Consider the following 7,271-nt stretch of genomic DNA (forward strand, 5'->3'; position numbering starts at 1 on the left):
CCCAGCATGGGTGACAGAGTAAGACTTTGTCTCAAAAAAAAAAAAAAAAAGGCAAGAAAGCAAGACAAGAAGGAAGGAAGGAAGGAAGGAAGGAAGGAAGGAAGGAAGGAAGGAAGGAAGGGAGGGAAGGAGGGAAGGAGGGAGGGAGGGAAAAAAGGAAGAAAGAGAGAGAAAGAGAAAGAGAGAAAAAGAAAGGAAAAGAAAGAGAGAGAGAGAAAGAAAGAAGAAAGAAAGAAAGAAAGAAAGAAAGAAAGAAAGAAAGAAAGAAAGAAAGAAAGGAGAGAGAAAGAAAAAGAAAGCAAGAAAGCAAGAAAGAAAAAGAAAGAAAAGAAGGGAGGGAGGGAAGGAAGGAAGGAAGGAAGGAAGGAAGGAAGGAAGGAAGGAAGGAAGGAAGGAAGGAAGGAAAATCTCCAACCCCTTGCTTAGGAAAAGAAACCTCTGACCCTTTGCTTAAGTGACTAAGCTATCCCTGCATAAAGGTGTATAAAGGACCAAATGTGGCTTGACGGTCACAGCGCTGGGACTTGAGTGCTTGCCATCACCTCTCCATGCATCCTGACCACCAGTGAAGGCAGAATCTGTTTTAAAATATTCAAGACGTGGTCCCTAGTACTACAATAGTACCAGTGCATAAAACCGAGGTGTGTCAGTGATTCACTCTATGCGTGTAGAGGATAAATACTGAGTAGCCAGCTGAAGAACTGTGTGTGTCTCTAAAGAGTTCAACAGCAGGCATCACCAGCCCAGCCCACCATTAGTCCTGATACGGTGCTACTGCCATCTCCATTTCCTGGAATGTTTGAAAAGTCCAAGGACCTCCTTCCTCTCTTTCCATCTGGAAACCATGCCACTGAGCCTAGTGTCAGGAGAAAGTGTAGCAAATCGCAGCAGAGAGAGACCAGATAGACGACAACATCTGTGAATTGGGATGAGCCAAACCCCAGTGCCGCTGTGTCCCCACATACGACTGGAGCAGCCAGATTCCCTCTGCCCCCACTATCCCACTCTGTCACCCCCACTTCCAAGGGCTCACCCTAGTCATTCGCACCCCTCTCCAAACTACAAACCCATACCTGATTGCCTCTGCCTGCCAACCACTGCTACACACCTCAGCGGTGAAGCCCCTCCTCACATCACAGCCCCTTCCAGGAACCGCTGAATTCTAAGAGGCCTGAGTGTCTGACGTCCCTCAGGGAGTACCAGGCCTCCAAACCCAACTGCCAGACCCCACGTCTCTGCTTTCATCCAAGTCCACACATAGAAGTCCATTCAGTCTTTTATTCTCTATGCTCATCATGGGCTGTGCTGCTTCTCCCAAATCTAACCACCCCCAAGTCTTGCCATGGTCCAGTCTGTAATTCCCAGCCCCTCATTACTCCATTCTCTCATAGCTCTGGGCCCACAGCTCCTGTCTGTGTCTCTCCCCCAGACTGTTCTCCTGAGCTCTAGATGGCAGGTGCAGTGCACACAGACTTGTGCATCTGAGCAGCCTGCAAACATGACCCATCGAGCCAGCTCGATGTCTGTGCCCTGACGTCTGCTCTTCCTAGAGGGTCACGGTCTCAACAAACAGCACTGTCATCACTAAGGATAACATTGAGAGTCATCCCTGATGCCTTGCTCCTTCCTGCTCTCAGCCCACTACATCTGATCCATCTGGAATCTTCTCTCTTCTACCTCCTGCACTTCTCAAACCCATTCACCTTACATCCACTGCCCACAAATAGAGTCAGACCACCCTCCCTCACCTGGATGACTGCCGTCGCCTGTTCATTAACCTTCCTGTGTTCATATTGTCCTCTCTATTTATTCTTCATCCTGAAAAGCAATCTTTTTTTTTTTTTTTTTGAAACGGAGTCTTGCTCTTGTCACCCAGGCTGGAGTTCAATGGTGTGGTCTCGGCTCACTGCAACCTCTGCCTCCCAGGTTCAACTGATTCTTCTGCCTTAGCCTCCCAAGTAGCTGGGATTACAGGTACCCACCACCATGCCCAGCTAATTTTTGTATTTTTAGTAGAGATGGGGTTTCACCATGTTAGCCAGGCTGATCTCAAACTCCTGACCTCGGGATATCTGCTTGCCTCAGCCTCCCAAAGTGCTGGGATTACAGGCATCAGCCACCATGCTCTGCCCGCAATCTTCTTTTAAAAAATCAAGTCATCTTTCTGTTTAAAACCCATTGATAGCTTCCCACATCCTTTGGGCTGAGTCCAAATCCTTTCTGTGGCCTCGTGTATCCTCAGCCTTCTCTGCCTGCCTCCCCTGCCTCACCCTTCCCTTCCCCCTCTCTCACTCTGCTCCAGCAATGCCTGCTTTTTGCAATGCCTCTTGAATTTTAAACTGAAACATCGATTCCATAAGGAGGCTGGTCCTATACTTCATTTTATGATGCAAGCCCCACATCAGCTCTGTCTCTAGCACCTAGAACTGTTGAAGGCAAGTGGTAAGCATGTCCTGAATGAATGCTTGCAGGAACAAATGAAGAAATCACCATTTCCTAGGCCTTTCCTCTTTCCAGAAAAGTTGGCTTTCTAATGAGAATTGCATTTGCCAAAGTCAGTTTTCCCTGAGTGGCCTGGCCTATGAAGACTTTATAGTTAGGGTGGCTACTTCTTATCCAAGTAAAACACCTGGGAGTAAAAGTGACTATTAAAAATAGTTAAAATGATGTGAGGTTCTTTTTTTGTTTTTTTGTTTTAAGATGGAGTCTAGCTTTGTTACCCAGGCTGGAGTGCAGCGGCATGATCTCGGCTCACTGGGGCCTCTGCTTCCCAGGTTCAAGTGATTCTCCTGCCTCAGCCTCCTGAGTAGCTGGGATTACAGGCCTGTGCCACCACACCCAGCTAATTTTTGTATTTTTAGTAGAGACAGGGTTTCATCATGTTGGTCAGGCTTGTCTCGAACTCCTGACCTCAAGTGATGGGCCCGCCTCAGCCTACCAAAGTGCTGGGATTACAGGCATGAGACACTTCACCCTTCCAAAACGATATATTTTTGAATATATATTTATTGACTGACATTGATTGTAGTATATTGGTAGACCAATAAAATAGTTCTATTTGAAGATAAAATAATTTATAAAAGTAATTTCAAAAGGAAAAAGCCTCCATTGCAAAAATTAAAAATTTTTTAAAACTATTGCAAAATTAAAAATATTTCTTTAAAAGTTTAAATAATGAAAATTTATACCCTAAAACTAAAACAAATTATTGACATTGATTATCCAAACATTGGAGAATAATGATAGCAGAATTACTATCTTGTATTTATATATATTATATATAAAATATTTATTATATAACATATAATATAAACTACATAGCAATATATATTATATTATATATCCTAATATAATAACCTAATATATTATGCATCCCATATAGTTATGAAGGAATTCACATATTTATAATTCTTTCACAAAATTGCCTACAATTATCTTCAAAGTTGCATTTTATAGTTAATAACATGAAATTGTTGACACATTCAATTGACCCTTTTCTGTAAACCACAATATTTTTATTTTAGAAAACATAGTCTCTAGAAGCGAATTCTGCTATGTGGAGAATAGTCTCAAATTTAATTTTTTTTTACATTAAAATGTGCCATCCAGTGGGGTGCAGTGGCTGCAGTGGCTCACGCCTGTAATCCCAGCATTTGGGGAGGCCGAGGCAGGCAGATCACTTGAGGCCAGGAGTTCAAGACCAGCCTGGCCAACATGGTGAAACCCTGTCTCTACTAAAAATACAAAAATTAGCTTGTATTTTTGTGAAGCACGAGAATTGCTTGAACCCTGGAGGTGGAGGTTGCAGTGAGCCAAGATCATACCACTGCACTCTAGCCTGGAGAACAGAGTGAGACTCTGTCTCAAAAAAAGAAAAAAAGTATAAATATTTTAGCCCAAATCTTTTCACGGATAGCACTTTTTGTTGCCTCCACTCATAGTAGCTCTCTTTGACAAACACTTTAATAAGACAAGGCATCAGAAAAATTACCTGATCCTTTTGAACATTCAGCTATACTTAGATTGACGCAATGTTGTAGGTCTTCATTTCATTTCATTTTAGTATTAAATATATATTTTTCAATTGAACCAGTGAAATCATAGAATGTCAAAATTAACTCCTGTTCACCGTTTGCATTTGCATTGTTTAATTTATTCAATTCTCCCCTACTTTTATGAGGATAAACTTCAATGGTTTCCTGCTCGCAAACTTTGTTTTCATTAATGGCAACACTACAATTGGCTAAAAGTTTCAAAATCTAAAGATTGTTGGTGTTCTGTTTATTTAATACTTTCATAAAGATTTTCAACATATTTTGAATAAAATGTAAATAAAAACTAAAGGACTCATTTCCAAAAAATGTCAAAATCAACACAGAGCTTGGTTCACAAAGGCCCAGACATTTCTAAAATCTGACCAGTGATAAGCAGCAAGAAAGAGAGCCCCGAACACCATGCCAAACTTGTTATTTAATTCAACAACAACTTCATTAAGATAATTTCACAGTTTATTCTGTGTATATCTGAAAACCTTCATAGATTGTGGCAACTGTGGCTTCTGTTTTGATTGGTAGAGTATCAGAGCACGTTTGGACACAATTATGAATTTTCAGTTTACCAATTCCAAGTATATTTCTGCTGCACATCATTTTTTTTGAGTAAGAATATTAATTTTACCAAAATACGGTGTTCTGCCAGATTTTGTTTTTATTATCACTGTAAAAACTATAATTTTATCTTCAGTGTGGAACTTTATAACTACATTTACAATAGCATTCACAACAATGTTCAGATGTTGAATTTGAGGAAAATTCCAGAAGCTTTACTTTGATGAATTGGACAAAAAAAAAAAAAATCTATTATTGCAATCAACTGATTTTTCTACTTGGAGCATCTGATTACACTTTATAAAGCTGGCATCACCTAACTGCGTAATGAGTTTTTCTGCTAATGACACACATCAGTAGCTACGATTTCATTTTTTGTTTGTACCCAGGAAACCTTGGAATTGAAAATGAGTGAAATTAATTTAGAAGATATAGATGATATAAATAAATACATAGGTATAAATGAAAAGTCATACTTCTCAGAGTAATCTTAAAACATACTTTCTGCCACTGCCCACAATCTTCTTAAAATGACTACCATACTAACTTTTGAAATAGATGTGGCCGTTCCTTTATCAGATTTGAGACAGCTGGTACTGATACCTCTGTGGTCCTCATAGCGCTCAGCAAATGTTAACAAACATTATCATTTTGTACATATTATATGCCTATCATCAATGTTCTTACACAACAGAAATTTAGTACTTTATTTTTATTAAATTTAATACTTTATTTTATTAAATATGTGCTTGTCTTAGCTCATTTTTGCAAATGGGTTTAGGGCAAGCTTGTCTAACCCACACCCAAGACGTTGAATGCAGCCCAAACAAATTTGTAAACTTTCTTAAAACATTATGAGATTTTGAGAGGATTCTTTTCTTTTTCTTTTTTTTTTTTTTTTTTTGCTCATCACCTATTGTTAGTGTTGGCGTATTTTATGTGTGGCCCAAGACAATTCTTCTTCTTCCAATGTGGCCCAGAAAAGCCAAAAGACTGGACATCTTTGGTTTAGGGAAAGATAAAAATGCATTTCAAACAATTTAAGTAGCAGGGTGCAGTGGCTCATGCCTGTAATCCCAACACTTTGGGAGGCTAAGGCGGGTGGATCGCTTGAGGTCAGGAGTTTGAGACCAGCCTGGCCAACATAGCAAAACCCCGTCTCTACTAAAAGTACAAAAATTAGCCAGTTGTGGTGGTGCAGGCCTCTGGTCCCAGCTACTGAGGAGGTTGAGGCAGGAGAATCACTTAAACTTGGGAGACAGAGGTTTCAGTGAGCCAAGATCATGCCACTGTACTCCAGCCTGGGTGACAGAGTGAGACTCTGTCTCAAAAATAAAATAAAATAAATAAATAAATAAATAAAAATAAGTAAATAGCAATATATTACACCATACAATAAATGAAGCCCTCCGGGTACATTTTAGTGGAACTGTTAATAATAACAGCTCAGTGCTTGCTTCAGCAGCACGTACACTAAAATTGGAATGTCACAGAGAAGATTAGCACGGGCCCTGCATGAGGATGATGTGCAAATTTGTGAAGTGTTCCATATTTTTACTTTAAATTTCACATGTAACCAAAAACGAGCCTGCATAGCCAAGACAATCCTAATCAAAAAGAACAAAGCTGGAGGCATCCCACTACATGACTTTGAACTATATTACAAGGCTACAGTAACCAAAACAGCATGGTACTGGTACCAAAACAGATATACAGACCAATGCAACAGAGCAGAGGCCTTAGAAATAATACCACACATCTACAACCATCTGATCTTTGAAAAACCTGGCAAAAAGAAGCAATGGGGAAAGGATTCCCTATTTTAATAAATGGTGTTGGGAAAACTGGCTAGCCATATGCAGAAAGCTGAAACTGGACCTCTTCCTTACACCTTATACAAAAATTAACTCAAGATAGATTAAAGACTTAAACACAAGACCTAAAACTATAAAAACCCTAGAAGAAAACCTAGGTAATACCATTCAAGACATAGGCATGGGCAAAGACTTCATGACTAAAACACCAAAAGCAATGGCAACAAAAGCCAAAATTGACAAATGAGATCTAATTAAACTAAAGAGCTTCTGCACAGCAAAAGAAACTATCATCAGAATGAACAGGCAACCTATAGAATGGGAGAAAATGTTTGCAATCTATTCATCTGACAAGGGGCTAATATCCAGAATCTACAAAGAACTTAAACAAATTTACAAGAAAAACAAACAACCCCATCAAAAAGTGGGCAAAGGATATGAACAGACACTTCTCAAAACAAGACATTTATGTGGCCAACAAACATATGAGAAAAGCTCATCATCACTGGTCATTAGAGAAATGCAAATCAAAACCACAATGAGATACCATCTCAGGCCAGTTAGAGTGGCAATCATTAAAAAGTCAGGAAACAACAAATGCTGGAGAGAATGTAGAGAAAAAGGAACACTTTTACAGTGTTGGTGGAAGTGTAAATTAGTTCAACCATTGTGGAAGACAGTGTGGTGATTCCTCAGGGATCTCGAACTACAAATACCATTTGACCCAGCAATCCCATCACTGGGTATATACCCAAAGGACTATATATCATTCTACTATAAAGACACATGCACACGTATGTTTATTGCAGCACTGTTCACGATAGCAAAGACTTGGAACCAACCCAAATGC

At 39.7% G+C, this 7,271-nt stretch overlaps 1 non-coding gene across 1 annotated transcript; it reads left to right on the plus strand.

The window, feature by feature from the left end:
• Window positions 1–6,056: 6,056 nt before the first annotated feature.
• Window positions 6,057–6,163, plus strand: LOC129492341 (U6 spliceosomal RNA). The gene has a single exon (XR_008660803.1). It is a non-coding gene; the product is annotated as a U6 spliceosomal RNA (small nuclear RNA).
• The last annotated feature ends 1,108 nt before the right edge of the window (window positions 6,164–7,271 follow it).

Source organism: Symphalangus syndactylus, chromosome 10 (assembly GCF_028878055.3).
Source record: "Symphalangus syndactylus isolate Jambi chromosome 10, NHGRI_mSymSyn1-v2.1_pri, whole genome shotgun sequence".
NCBI classification, from domain to species: Eukaryota; Metazoa; Chordata; class Mammalia; order Primates; family Hylobatidae; genus Symphalangus; species Symphalangus syndactylus.